Raw genomic sequence first — 14541 nt, 5'->3', positions numbered from 1 at the left:
TTCTCTTCCGAGGTGAGGAACATAAGGACACCGCACTGTTGCCGGACTGGGAAGTCTCGTCAGACTCGTTCCCCTGAGCCTCTGAGGAAATGGAAAGCGGCGGTGTCTCCACGAAGAACCTTGGGTCGAAGCTCCCAGGGTCAGCCGCTGATGTCCTGCAACATAGGCAAGCCCGGCCATTGCTCGAATGGCACCCGCTCTGTCTGTGCTCACAAAGCCTCTTCCTCCGCGTCCTAGCCTTGCCTGAGCAGGAACAAGTCACGGTGACGATGGCCACCAGCGGAAGGCCGCAGCCGCCGGTCAAAACCCCGACCACAACCACGGAGAGGTCAGGGTGCCGCCCTGCTCCATGCGCTGTGCGCCGTCCCGCGGGTCCCTCCCGTTCCTGGTTTGCCGGCGGAGGCGGCCGTGGCACCAGCACCACCTCTCCGCCAGGTGGCGCCGAGTGCGCGGGCACGAGGAGCAAGGTGGCCGTGCACTACCGGGCCGGCCGGCCTCCGTCCCGCACCACCACGGCCGCCGTCAGCGGGTCGGCGGGCTGCGGGGACAGGCGGCACTGCAGGGACAGCTCACCCGTGGTCGGGTGTAGCGCTAGCGCCCCGGGGCCGCAGTCGCTGCGGAGCTGGATATAAGTCAGCTCCGCGTTGAGGTCTTGGTCCGCGTCCCTAGCCTGCAGTCGGGTCAGCAGGTAGCCCAGGGGCGCGTCCCGGGGCAGAGGGGCCTGGGCTGAGTCACTGACGAGTGGCGGGGTCACCAGCCGAGGCGCGTGGTCATTCTGGTCCTCCACATGCAGCCGCACGACGGCCCGGCCCCGGAGCGGCGGAGAGCCGCCGTCGAGCGCCTCCAGCCCCAGCCGCAGCTCAGCCAGTTCCTCTTGGTCAAAGCACCGTCGTGCGTGCAGCTCCCCAGTGACGGGGTCCAATGAGACGTAGGTGGACACGGCGCCCCCAGCGCGGCCCACCTCGGCCTCCAGCAGCCGGTAGGTGACCTGGCCGTTGCGGCCCAGGTCCAGGTCCCTGGCGGCCACCGTGGCCAAGTAGGCCCCGGGCGGGTTGTTCTCACGCACCGACACCTCGTAGACCGGCCGCGTGAAGAGCGGCTCGTTGTCGTTCTCGTCGCTCACCCGCACCAGGTAGGGCCGTACGGTGCGCAGCGGGGGCGCGCCGCGGTCCTCGGCCACCAGCGTCAGGTTGTACTCGGCGATGCGCTCGCGGTCCAGCGACCCCGCGGTCACCACCAGGTAGCTGCCCGCGTAGGCCGGCTGCAGCCGGAAGTGCTCGTGCCCATAGAGGGCGCAGCGCACCTGCCCGTTGGCTCCCGAGTCCCTGTCCGAGGTGCTGACCAGCGCCACCAGGCTCTCGCGTGCCGCCCCCTCTGGCACCAGCGATATGGCTCCAGCCTCTGGCGTCCCGGGCCCGGTCGACGAGGTCGCGTCCGCACCCCCGAGAGCGGCGGTGGCGGCGGCGAAGGGCGAGGCGACAGGCGCGCCCGGGGCGGCCAGCGGGGTGATGGCGATGTCCGGCGCGTTGTCATTGACGTCGCGGATGCGCACGATGACCTTGCAGGTGGCGGCGCGGGGCCCGGGACCGCGATCCTGCGCCCGCACGTCCAGTTCGTAAGTGTCCTGGCGCTCGTAGTCCACGGGCCCGGCCAGGGTGAGGCGGCCCGAGCGCGGGTCGAGGCGGAAGAGGCGGCGCGCCTCGGGCGGGGTACGGGAGCCGAAGGCGAACACCACGTCGCCGTTGGGGCCCTCGTCGGGGTCCGCCGCGTCCAGGTCGAGCAGTTAGCGAGCCCACGGGCGCGTCCTCCGCCAGCTCCACCTCGGTCACGGCGCCCTGCGGGAAGGCCGGGCTGTGGTCGTTCGCGTCCAGCACGCGCACACTGAGGGCGGCCGTGGCGGAGCGCGGCGGGCGGCCTCCGTCCTGGGCCACCAGCTCCAGGTTGTAGGCGGCCTGGCTCTCGCGGTCCAGCTCCTGCAGCAGCACCAGGTCGGCGCACTGGGCACCGTCCGCGCGCGTCTGCAGCTCCACGCGGAAGGGGCTGTGCGGTTCGGCCAGGCGCACGCTCTGCAGCCCATTGGCGCCCACGTCATCGTCCACCGGCACCTCTAAGGGTATGCACGTGCCCATGGCCGCGCCCTTGGACACCTCCACGGGGATCTGGGCCCGGGGAAAGCGCGGCGCGTGGTGGTTGATGTCCCTCACCTCCACCTCCACGTGCACCAGCCGGAACCGCTCCTGCCAAAAGCTGACCACGTCGAAGGCCTGGCTGCACAGCCGCTCGCGGTCCAGGCCCGCGTCTCCGACGGTCAGCTGCCCATCGCCCTCTTGCATCTGGATCAGCGAGCTGTTGAACTTAATCAGGCGGAACTGGCCTGGCACCTCGCGCTGGGAATTAAACAGGATGTGGTCAGACAGAACACCGATGGAGGTGCCGAGGGCTTCTTCCTCGTAGGTGAGGAAATTGACAGTTTCGGTGCAAGACCCTGACACCAGAAGCAGCAGCAGAAGCAACAGGGACCCCAGTCCAGCCCTGTGTAAAGTGTCAGTGGGGAATCTGAGCCTCCAGTGAGACATTCCTGTTCGTCAAAGGGAAAGAAAACCACCAACAATCCGAGTCTCTGCGCTCAGACTTCCAGCTTTCTCAAGTCCTCCTGAGTGCACAGTCAGGAGACACTTGCCGTCTTAAATACTTTTGATCACTAAACCCTCTCTGCTATGTAATCGCTTTTCTCTGCCTGGGGCCCAAGCAAACTTCTTCTGAACCCTACCGGGGTAGTTACCTAGAGAAGAATATGCAAATAAGCATCCATCTGGACCAATCCACAGTCTCCCGGCCTCTGGGTCATGTTCTTCCCTTGAAAGAGCTCACAGAAGGGCCTGGAGAGCTGAACAGTGGCCAGGGCAGTGCAGGGGGTCATTAAGATCCCTACAGAAGTTTACACTATAAAAACGCACCCTGCTTGCTTTGCTAGTGTGCCCGAATCTCACTTTGAGAGTATGAGCAGGGGACCCGTAGCGTCTTTATTCCTTCCTGAGCACACATAGTCCTCGGACAGAGGCACAATTGCTGTTCTCCTTTACCAATTTGAAACAAATGCATATATGCATCCTTTGCCACCCACGGTTATCCATCTATATTGGGTTATCATTTCCTGTATTGAAAGGTTCTGGGGGAACAGCTTCTCCAGAGTCAGGCAGTCTCTAATCAGAGAAGAACTGTTTTCCAAAGTAATCATTTCTGAATAGCTTTTCCCAAGCAAAGAAACCATTAATGATGAAATTTCAGCCCCTTCATCTCCTTTTATGTCAGTAATTACTTATACATGAAAACTCGGTGTCAGTCAGGGAGGTTAGTCTACCCTACAATTCACTGCAAGGGATAGTTAAGGGTAAGAAAAAGATTTAGGGAAATATATTGCAGTCAGTCTTGTTAGAAAATTGCTATACACCAATTATTTTTTAAAAGCCCTTGGCTGAAGAAAACCGCAGGTGGCCTGATAGGCTGAAGGCTAAAGAAACATTAAACCATCTGTCTAAAGCACAATAGTCCTATATTAAGTTCTCTTTATGTGTGAAGTGTTCTAAATGCTAAACAGTCCCACATGTTAATGATGACATTGTTCCTCGTGCCATGGAGCCGTCATCAAGGCAGAGTGTTCTCTAACCAGTCATCTTGAATAAAATCAGTGAGCAGGCTGAGCTATTAATACGCCCAGGCTATTCTTGGCTCCTACATGATCTGTAATGTTATTGATTCCTGCAGAGACATGTCAGTAAATGACTATTTTTTTTTTCCTTTCACTCTTAAGAGGGAGTTGCACTTATTTTAGCACCAGGATCTGTGAACCCAGTTCTGAAACTGAGCCACCTTTGATGAGATAATTAATTTCCAGGGGTTTTAATTTAGTGGAGCATTTGGCAATGACTCTAATTATAAGTACCAGTAACCGATAGAGAAGTACAGTGAGAGCATGGCTTGATTTTCATCTCAGGTACTCTGAGATCCTAAAAAAAGAAAGAGCTTCATTTTGTTTACTTTAGATTTTTTAAATTTAATTTTCTTATTGTAGTATAGTTGATTTACAATGTTGTGTTAATTTCTGCTGTACAGCAAAGTGACTCAGTTATACACACATAGACATTCTTTTTTTATATTCTTTCCCATTATGATTTATCACAAGATATTGAATATAGAAGGACTGGGAGTTTATGATTAGCAGAGGTAAACTATTATATATATGATGGATAGGCAACAAGGTCCTACTGTACTTTAGATTTTTAAAATTTTGCCTGACGAGGCATTCATCTGAGGAAGGAAACAACTCTACTTCAGTTTAGTGAGACTAGATTTCTTGTTGGCCAGTATCCTCAATGGTATTAAGACAGTTTGCTTTCTTTCTTAGAACTGAGTACTCCAAGGAAGCATCTGGTTATTCAGTCTTTGGGTCTCAGGGAAAACAAGAGGATCTGATCCCTTTACCCAATTTCTTCATTCCTAGCTGCCCCTTATCGGAAGACTGAAAACTGATTCGACCCATGCTTTTTAAAAGGCACATGCTTCCACGCACTTTAGCCAGGAGAGGGACCCATTTCATCACCGTCCAAGTCTTGGCCCTTCTCTCTCTCGTGGCACACAGTCCCTGCCAAGCCTGGCTCTTGCCAGTCTTCAGCGTCATTCTGGCCATTCACGATCAGAAAAACTGCTCAGTATCCTGAAAACGAAGAATAGTCTATGACTCTATCTACCGAACATCAAAAGACCCAGATAAAACATTTTAAAAGTCAGGCAATCATACACATTACTTCCACAATGCTAAACATCTGGCCACTTAATGTTTGAAAACATCCACCTATGATGCTTAAATGCTTGATTGCATTTTCCCCACTTCGCCTCCAGCTGTTTGGCAGCAAGGAGACCATCTATGATGAGGAATGTGCTATAGTGTCAGAGATTCATTATTAGCATTAGCTTTGTTTCCTAGTAAACAACCACGTTATTAAAACACTGCTTCATGAATGAAAGACAGCTGGAGTTTCAAGAAAGAGACATTTTCTGAAGCAAAAATCACTTCTGTGCCCGTAGATTGACAAGCTGAATAATATAGAAACTGTATGATCTGTCCCCTTAGGATGTGTCATCGGGAAGCCGTGTTTACAGCCTTGAGCCAATGGTACTCTCATGTTCCATTCTGTTGGCTCTGTTAGATAAAAATCTGTCTCAATATTAAAAGCACTGTGGCAGAAATGTGCTTTATGTTGCTTGTTTTCTCATTTGCCAGCATATTGCCAAACTATACTACCGCCACTACAGGAAGACCAAAATGTGGATAAAGCAGCAGTTTGGTCCTCTGGCTCAGTTTGGTTTCAAAAGGGATGAAGGGGGGTGGGGGGATTTGGTTGAACTCCCTACATTGTTTACTTTTGTTCCTAAAACAAAAGCACCAGACATGCTAGTGTTCCCCCAAAATGCCAGAAAACCAGATCTGTAAAACAGGATTTGCATTCTAATCATTTTAATAAAAGATCTTCTCTTTTGCTGAACAAGTAACTCCAGTGTGTCCCTTACACACTAAGGCACGCTGGACAGAAACTAAGATAACTTTCACCATAAACATGGGGGAAAATGGTCCCTAATTCAAAATAGTGCCTGTGCCTTTGCATATTCCCCTTTTCCTATTCCATAAAACTAATAACATGTTTAGGGGAAAAAAATGAAGCCACGGGAAAATCCCTAATGTAAATATTTGGCTAGATTATGGTGTCCACACTTCAGAGCAAGCATCAACTTCTATAGAACCTTGAACTAACAGTTCCAGAAACAGTTTTTGTGCCATTTAGAATAAATCACTCTGTGTACTATGTGAGACCCATTTTCATTTCTCAATTGAACAAACATTCTGGAGAAAAGATTATAATGAGCAAAACATTATCAAGTGCAATGTTGCTGTCTTAAAGCAGCAAGTTCTAGAAATTGAAGCAATGAAGACTGAAAGAAAACAAATCAACCTAACAACTGGGTTTTTTTTTTTTTTCCTATTTTTAAAATCATACCTTGAAAAAGCTAAAGTCATTCTTCAGCAGGATGAGCCCCCCAAATTGAGAGTAACTGTTTTAAGTGCTCGCATAAGAAGGGTCATTATCTCACATTCCTGTTACCCCACTGACCCCATTAGGTCTTGACTGTGCATTCATTTATAAGAAAAGCCATCAGCAAATTGCTGGTCCTTTCTGGAAAATGATTTCAGGGAAAATAATTCAGCCCTGAAGTCAGCCAAAATACTGTCTACAAGCGTAGCCTAGAAACAAATGATATTTATCAACTACTTAAATGCTTGAACCTAGAGAAAATCACAGGGAACCACTATAGAGTATCAACACTAATCATAAATTCCCCTTAACATTAAACAAGGATTTAAATGACATAATCTTCACTTAGAAAAATATTTTCCCATAGGGTCATTATGTTAATAATGATATTATCAAAACTATGTAATCTTAAAATACTACATAAAACTAGTTTTTAAACTGCTGATTTTATTAGCCTAGCTCTGTGAAGGAAATTAAGTCAATGAATAATGAAAAATATTTTACTTTTTGGTTCAGGGATACCTCAAACCCCAACTGAGCCAGAGAAATTGACTTTGGTACTTGACTTTGGTCATTGGCTCAAGGACCATACTTTGGATTCTTACCACTCTATAGGAAAAAAAATATCTGCCCCCCTCTCAAGAATGTTGCAAAGCAAGAGAAGAGTAAAAGAATATGGACTAAGGAGTAACTTTTCATCTGTACCTTATTTTATCTTCATCTCTCTTCCTCTCGCCTGAACCTCTCTATTCCTAATCTAAAATAAAGCTTGTGACCACCAGTAATCAGAGCACTTTGGGGTCCTTTTTTTTTTAGGCTGCATTGGGTCTTCGTTGCTGCATGCAGGCTTTTTCTAGTTGCGGCGAGCAGGGTCTACTCTTCATTGTGGTGTGCGAACTTATTGCAGTCACTTCTATTGTGGCGGAGCACGGGCTCTAGGCGTGTGGGCTTCAGTAGTTGTGGGTCACGGGCTCTAGAGCGCAGCCTCAGTAGTTGTGATGCACAGGCTTAGTTGCTCCGCAGCATGTGGGATCTTCCTGGACCAGGGCACGAGCCCGTGTCCCCTGCATTGGCAGGCAGATTCTTAACCACTGCACCACCAGGGAAGTCCCCACTTTGGGGTCCTTTATCAACAGATATTTGATCAAGTATTGGTGACGCAATATAGCTCACAGCCTTGTAGAAGAAAATACTTAAATGCTAAAAAAAAAAGCCATCAGAGTTCAGAGAAGACACAGTGCCAAATGACATGGAGAAAGTTATATCAAGTGCAAATAGGAAGAGATCTCAGGCTTTACAGGTAAAATCAGAGTCAGCCAGAACTGCCAGGGATGTAGAGAATCCAGGAGTGATGTTTACAAGCTACGGAGAAAGGCAGGCACAGAGCCTTTTATGGGAACTAAATATACCAGTTGGTTGGAATGGATGGCTTTAGGATGGAGAAAGAGGTTGTCGATATGTATTCTATTACAGTAGTTCCCCCTTACCTAAGGGGGGTTTGTTCCAAGACCCCCACTGGATGCCTGAAACAACAGATAGTACTGAACCCTACTATATATACTATGTTTTTTCCTATACATATATACCTATGATGAAGTTTAATTTATAAATTAGGCACAGTAAGAGATTAACAACAATAACTAATAATAAAATAGAACAATTTTAACAATATACTGTAATAAAAGTTATGTGAATATGATCTCTCTCTCTCTCCTTCTCTCTGTATCAAAATATCTTATTGTACAAATTTAATGCCTTTTCTATGCTCACTAAGCACTTCTCGTGCACTGTAGCCATAGCTTTTGCAGTTTGAGATGCAACAGCAAAACTAGCACAAATTTCTTTTTCCTTCTTCACAGTTTCATGGATAGAAAATTTATTCATACCATAGATCTTAACAACCTCAGCATACAGTTTTTTTTTTTTTCTTTCCTTATTAAGTGGGGCAACTTTCACCTTTTCACTTAAAGCAAGCACTTTATGGCTTCTCTTTTGCATATTCAAATTGCCAGCTTCACTATTCTGGCCCTTTGGGGCTATTATGAAGTAAAATAAGGGGTACCTGAACACAAACACTGTGATACTGACAGTCTATCTGATAACCAAGGTGGCTACTAGGTGACTAAGGGTCAGGATACACTGGACAAAGGGATGATTCTTGTCCCGGGTGGGATGGAGCAGAACGGCATGAGATTTCATCACCCTACTCAGAACACCAGGCAATTTAAAAACCTATGAATTGTTTATTTCTGGAAACTTCTATTTAATATTTTCAAACTTCGGTTGAGCATAGGTGACTGAAACCAGGGAAAGTGAAACCACAGATAAGGGGGTGGAGATAAGGGGGAACTACTGTATGATAAATAACGTAGATGATTGTCTTTCCTGAACATTGGTGAAATCCTCAAAAAGGATTGGGTTTTGGGGGCTTCCCTGGTGGCGCAGTGGTTGAGAGTCTGCCTGCCGTTGCAGGGGACACGGGTTCGAGCCCTGGTCTGGGAGGATCCCACATGCCCCGGAGCAACTGGGCCCGTGAGCCACAATTACTGAGCCTGCGCGTCTGGAGCCTGTGCTCCGCAACAGGAGAGGCCGCGATAGTGAGAGGCCCGTGCACCGCGATGAGGAGTGGCCCCCGCTTGCCGCAACTGGAGAAGGCCCTTGAGCGGAAACGAAGACCCAGCGCAGCCATAAATAAATAAATAAATAACTTAAAAAAGAAAAAAAAAAAAAAAGGATTGGGTTTTTTCGGAAGCTTTAAACCATGATCCAGCACAATGACTGGCTTATCATAAATATTTGCCAAATAAATGATCAAGGCAGTGTGATATGGTATACAACTTCTGCCTACCTCAAAACCCACCCGGTAGCAGAATGAATTAAAGAGAAGATAGGAAGCAAGGAGAAGACCAATTTAGGTGCCTCTGCAATTATATACCAGATGTTAAAGGCCTGAACAATGACTTTGAAGAAGTATTGGGTGAGAACCTAAGAAACACTGAAAAAGAAAAACTGGCAGGATTTCATGGCATATAAGCTGTGGGGGATGCAGAAGATGGAACAAATAAGTGATTCTAAAGCTATTGGATGGCTTAAGGAATAGTCACACTTTCTCAGTGCTCTCAAATATTGAGCAATACGGTATTCCCAAATAGAATTCCCAAAGGCCCCTGCTACTTACCAGCTGAATGACCACACACAAAAGACTTTATCTCGACAAACTTCAATGTCTTTAGGAAAGAATGCTTACTTTGAGGGATTGCCTTGAGGTTTAAGTAAGAAAATGTGGGAAGAGCAAAAAGCCCAGTGCCTACAATTTTGTGAGGTCTCAAAAGACAACTGAATCCTTTGTTACAGGCACTTGCATATCATATACCTTTATTTAAAGGTATATTTCTTACCCCCATTAGGAATTCTTCCAGGTATTAATCATGTTTTCATCAAATTTGTATCCCGGAGCCCAGGACATTGCCAACCACATGAAAGGGGCTCGCGAATATTTTGAAATAGTTGTGAGGGTCCCACCACCCAATGTCACTTCTGTGTAATTCTTACCACATTACATCATCTGAATTCTAAACTGGAAAACTTGCTAAAGGATCATAAGATCCTTGGAACTTGTAGATTATGTGAGACTTCTGCAATAAGTGAGACTTGCGGAATAATATGCAAGACTTGGTGCAGCTACAAGTAACAAAACTGGTTTCTTGAGTCAGTTTCAACACTGTCCTATCAGGGCACATTGGACATTCATTGTTTTTGCCTGTTCAGCATCCAGGTTTTTTCTGAGAAACCACCTCTTCGATAAGTCAGTCCAGGTGAGTAAGGTATGATAGACACCCCCACTCCTGGTACTCAGATCACCACATGACCCAGGCTTAGCCAGATTAAAATAGCCCATCCTCCTAGCTACAGTGATTGACTCAGGTACGTGCATGTTTCCCAGCTCGGGCCAATCAGGGCCATTGGGCATCAGCTCCAGGATTGTTGCTACTATTACTAAGAAAGGGATATATTTTTTTCCTCTGGAGTTGCTGAGCTAAGAAGATGTAAGCTGGATATGAGCCACTAGGTTGAGAGTGCTTGCCTGAGTATAAATTCAACATTTTTCAAAAAAAACCAAAAACTGAAATGGCTCTGAGCACTTAGATCCAACCATGCCTGATCTCCCACTGGACTTTTCATTTAAGTATAACAGTAAGTTCCCCTTTTATATCCAAGAAAATTAGCAGCTGGATTTCTGTTATTTGTCTCCTAAACAATCAAAACAAATTCCAACAATGAGAAAGGAATTCTAAGTAACAGACTCTAAAATGAGTAATTATCTGAGGGGATCCAGGGAGAAGGTCCATGGAGACCTATCTATACACTAAGTCAACAGGTTGCCCTGCTCTCTTGCTATGTGTTTGCACAGCCGCTGGCAAACCATTACTCGTATTTTGGGATTCAGATCATGTGTCTACTAAAGCCAGAGAATAGGATTGGAGGGAAGGGCTTGGCTACATTTATTTTAAAAAAGGATAGTCTCCAGTTGAAGATAGTCCCTCTGAGAGCAGAAGGGGAAGAAAGTATACTATTACTAGAAGAGTCCCTTTTCTGACTGAGGCCAATAATCCAAGAAGGTTGAGAGTTGGCAATCTTGGCAAGTCTTAAGGGTAAAAAAAGCAAAAATGTCTGTACCAAGCTAAAGTTAGTGCAAAAAAATCAATGGCAAAAATAATCAGGAAGATAACATTGAGGTCTCACAGAGCCTTGAGGTCCCCTGTCCCTCTCAAACTCCCCTTAAGTTTGGAAGATCCAAGTTAAGATAAATTAAAATCACCTCACGGCAAAAAAGCCATCCCTTGAGATGCAACTTGGAAGCAGAGGGACATGTATTAACTGTGATTCCCACCCCAAGATATTGTTCTGAACGACCCTGGAGAGGCCCAGGTGGAAGTCATTTAAGCTGAGGGTTAAAGGCATGAACAGAACATTCAGGGCTGTTGCTAGGAGATGGAAATCCCTGGGCTGGGAGTAAATTTGAGCACTGTCTTCAGCTTTGATAGTGGAGTTGATCAAATGCAAGTAAATATTAAACTATTACCTGGCAAACAAGGGGCTGAGATTCCTGAACCCTCAATAATAAATGGTAAAGCCCCTGGAATATCATCTCAATTCCCAGCTCAGATGTGGTCACAGAGGAAAAAGGCTAAGAAAGAACATCTTTGTGACTAGGATCCGGGGAGGCCATCCTGGCCAATCTAGGAACACACATCACAGTCAGCTTAGGGAGTCCTTGCATCTTCTGGCAAACAGCCTACGTGCTGTGGACAGTGGCCACTGAGCGTGGTTTTCCCTTTCCCAGATGAGTGTTTTAAATTGCAGTTATTTGTCATTGATCTGTTGGGGAATGTTAAGTGTATCAGATAAGTTGTCAGATCATGAGCAGTTGATATACCCAAACCTGACTGAGAGCAGTGCAAATCTTCCCAAGATTTGACTTGTTACAGGACCCAGTAATTATACCTTATATTAAGCTTCCTTAGGGAACTGATTAGGTCACCAAGTAGTGATTTATTTTAAAATAATTTTTCTGTATGGTATGGAGTGGAGGCTGAGGTTTATTTTTTCTCATATGTTGTTCCAGTACATTTAGTGAAAAGAGTATCCCTTCCCCGTTGAATTATCTTGTTGCTTTTGTCAAAATGAACACATATGGGTCTATTTCTGACTGCTCTATTTTGTTCCATTGATTATATGTCTATCCTTCTGACAATTCCATATTGTCTTGACTACTGTAGCATTTATGGAATGTCATGAAACCAGATAGTATAAGTCTTCCAACGTCAGTTTTCTTTTTCAGAATTGTTTTGACTATTCTAGGTCCTTTGCATTTCTGTGTAGATGTTAGAATCAGCTTCTCAATTTCTACAGAAATGACCTCTGCAATTTTGGTTGGAATTTCATTGAATCTATGTTTCAATTTGACGAAAATGAACATCTTAACAATATTGAGTCTGCCAATCCATAAATATGGTAGATCTCTTTATTTACAATTTTAAACATTTCTCTTAGAAATATTTATTGCTTTCAATACACAAGTCTTTCCTGTCTTTTGTTACATATACTTAAAAGTATTTTATGTTTTCTGATACTATCCTAAATATTTTTTGATATTTATTTTTATCTCTTTGTTACTGATATACAGAGACACAGTTGAATTTTTTTACTTGGATGTATCCTGAGGACATTAATAAGTTCATTTATTAAATTTAGTGGATTCTTTGCTTATTTATTTTTTTAACATCTTTATTGGAGTATAATTGCTTTACAATGGTGTGTTAGTTTCTGCTGTATAACAAAGTGAATCAGCTATACATATACATATATCCCCATATCTCCTCCCTCTTGCGTCTCCCTCCCACCCTCCCTATCCCACGCCTCCAGGTGGACACAAAGCACCAAGATGATCTCCCTGTGCTATGTGGCTGCTTCCCACTAGCTATCTATTTTACGTTTGGTAGTGTATATATGTCCATGCCACTCTCACTTCATCCCAGCTTACCCTTACCCTTCCCCATGTCCTCAAGTCCATTCTCTACATCTGTGTCTTTATTCCCGTCTTGCCCCTAGGTTCTTCATGACCTTTTTTTTTTTTTCTTAGATTCCATATATATGTGTTAGCATACGGTATTTGTTTTTCTCTTTCTGACTTACTTCACCCTGTATGACAGACTCTAGGTCCATCCACCTCGCTACAAATAACTCAATTTCATTTCTTTTCATGGCTGAGTAATATTCCATTGTATATATGTGCCACATCTTCTTTATGCATTCATCTGTCGATGGACACTAGGTTGCTTCCATGTCCTGGCTATTGTAAATAGAGCTGCAATGAACATTGTGGTACATGACTCTTTTTGAATTATGATTTTCTCAGGGTATATGCCCAGTAGTGGAATTGCTGGGTCATATGGTAGTTCTATTTTTAGCTTTATAAGGAACCTCCATACTGTTCTCCATAGTGGCTATATCAATTTATATTCCCAACAACAGTACAAGAGGGTTCCCTTTTCTCCACACTCTCTCCAGCATTTATTGTATGTAGATTTTTTGAAGATAGGCATTCTGACCGGTGTGAGGTGATACCTCATTGTAGTTTTGATTTGCATTTTTCTGTTGATTAGTGATGTTGAGCATCCTTTCATGTGTTTGTTGGCAATCTGTATATCTTCTCTGGAAAAATGTCTATTTAGGTCTTCTGCCCATTTTGGGATTGGGTTGTTTGTTTTTTTGGTATTAAGCTGCGTGAGCTGCCTGTATATTTTGGGGATTAATTCTTTGTCAGTTGGTTCATTTGCAAATATTTTCTCCCATCCGAGGGTTGTCTTTTCATCTTGTTTATGGTTTCCTTTGCAGTGCAATAGCTTTTAAGTTTCATTAGGTCCCATTTGTTTATTTTTATTTTTATTTCCATTTCTCTAGGAGGTGGGTCAAAAAGGATCTTGCTGTGATATATGTCATAGAGTGTTCTGCCTATGTTTTCTTCAAAGAGCTTTATAGTGTCTGGGCTTATATTTAATCCATTTTGAGTTTATTTTTGTGTATGGTGTTAGGGAGTGTTCTAATTTCATTCTTTTACATGTAGCTGTCCAGTTTTCCCAGCACCAATTATTAAAGAGGCTGTCTTTTCTCCATTGTATATTCTTGCCTCCTTTATCAAAGATAAGGTGACCATATGTGTGTGGGTTTATCTGTAGGTTTTCTATCCGGTTCCATTGATCTATATTTCTGTTTTTGTGCCAGTACCATACTGTCTTGATTACTGTAGGTTTGTGGTATAGTTTGAAGTCAGGGAGCCTGATTTCTCCAACTCCGTTTCTCTTTCTCAAGATTGCTTTGGCTATTCGGAGTCTTTTGTGTTTCCATACGAATTGTAAGATTTTTTGTTCTAATTCTGTGAAGAATGCCATTGGTAGTTTGATAGGGATTGCATTGAATCTGTAGATTGCTTTGGGTAGTATAGTCATTTTCATAATATTGATCCTTCCAAGCCAAGAACATGGTATATTTCTCCATCTGTTTATGTCATCTTTGATTTCTTTCATCAGTGTTTTATAGTTTTCTGAGTACGAGTCTTTTGCCTCCTTAGGCAGGTTTATTCCTAGGTATTTTATTCTTTTTGTTGCAATGGTAAATGGAACTGTTCCCTTAATTTCACTTTCAGATTTTTCATCATTAGTGTATAGGAATGCAAGAGATTTCTGTGCATTAACTTTATATCCTGCTACTTAACCAAATTCATTGATTAGCTCTAGTAGTTTTCTGGTAGCATCTTTAGGATTCTCTATGTATAGTATCATGTCATCTGCAAACAGTGACAGTATTAATTCTTCTTTTCTGATTTGTATTCCTTTTATTTATTTTTCTTCTCTGATTGCTGTGGCTAAAACTTCCAAAACTATATTGAATA

At 44.7% G+C, this 14541-nt stretch overlaps 1 pseudogene across 1 annotated transcript; it reads right to left on the bottom strand.

Annotated features, from left to right (window-relative positions):
- Window positions 1-478: 478 nt before the first annotated feature.
- On the bottom strand, window positions 479-7119 carry LOC309615785 (protocadherin-8 pseudogene; annotated as a pseudogene). The gene has a single exon. The product of its transcript is annotated as a protocadherin-8 pseudogene (transcript).
- Between the last annotated feature and the right edge of the window lie 7422 nt (window positions 7120-14541).

Source organism: Balaenoptera borealis (assembly GCF_965194805.1).
Source record: "Balaenoptera borealis genome assembly, chromosome: 18".
NCBI classification, from domain to species: Eukaryota; Metazoa; Chordata; class Mammalia; order Artiodactyla; family Balaenopteridae; genus Balaenoptera; species Balaenoptera borealis.
The sequence above is the reverse complement of the archived record's forward strand: the minus strand, read 5'-3'. Positions and strand labels throughout refer to the sequence as shown.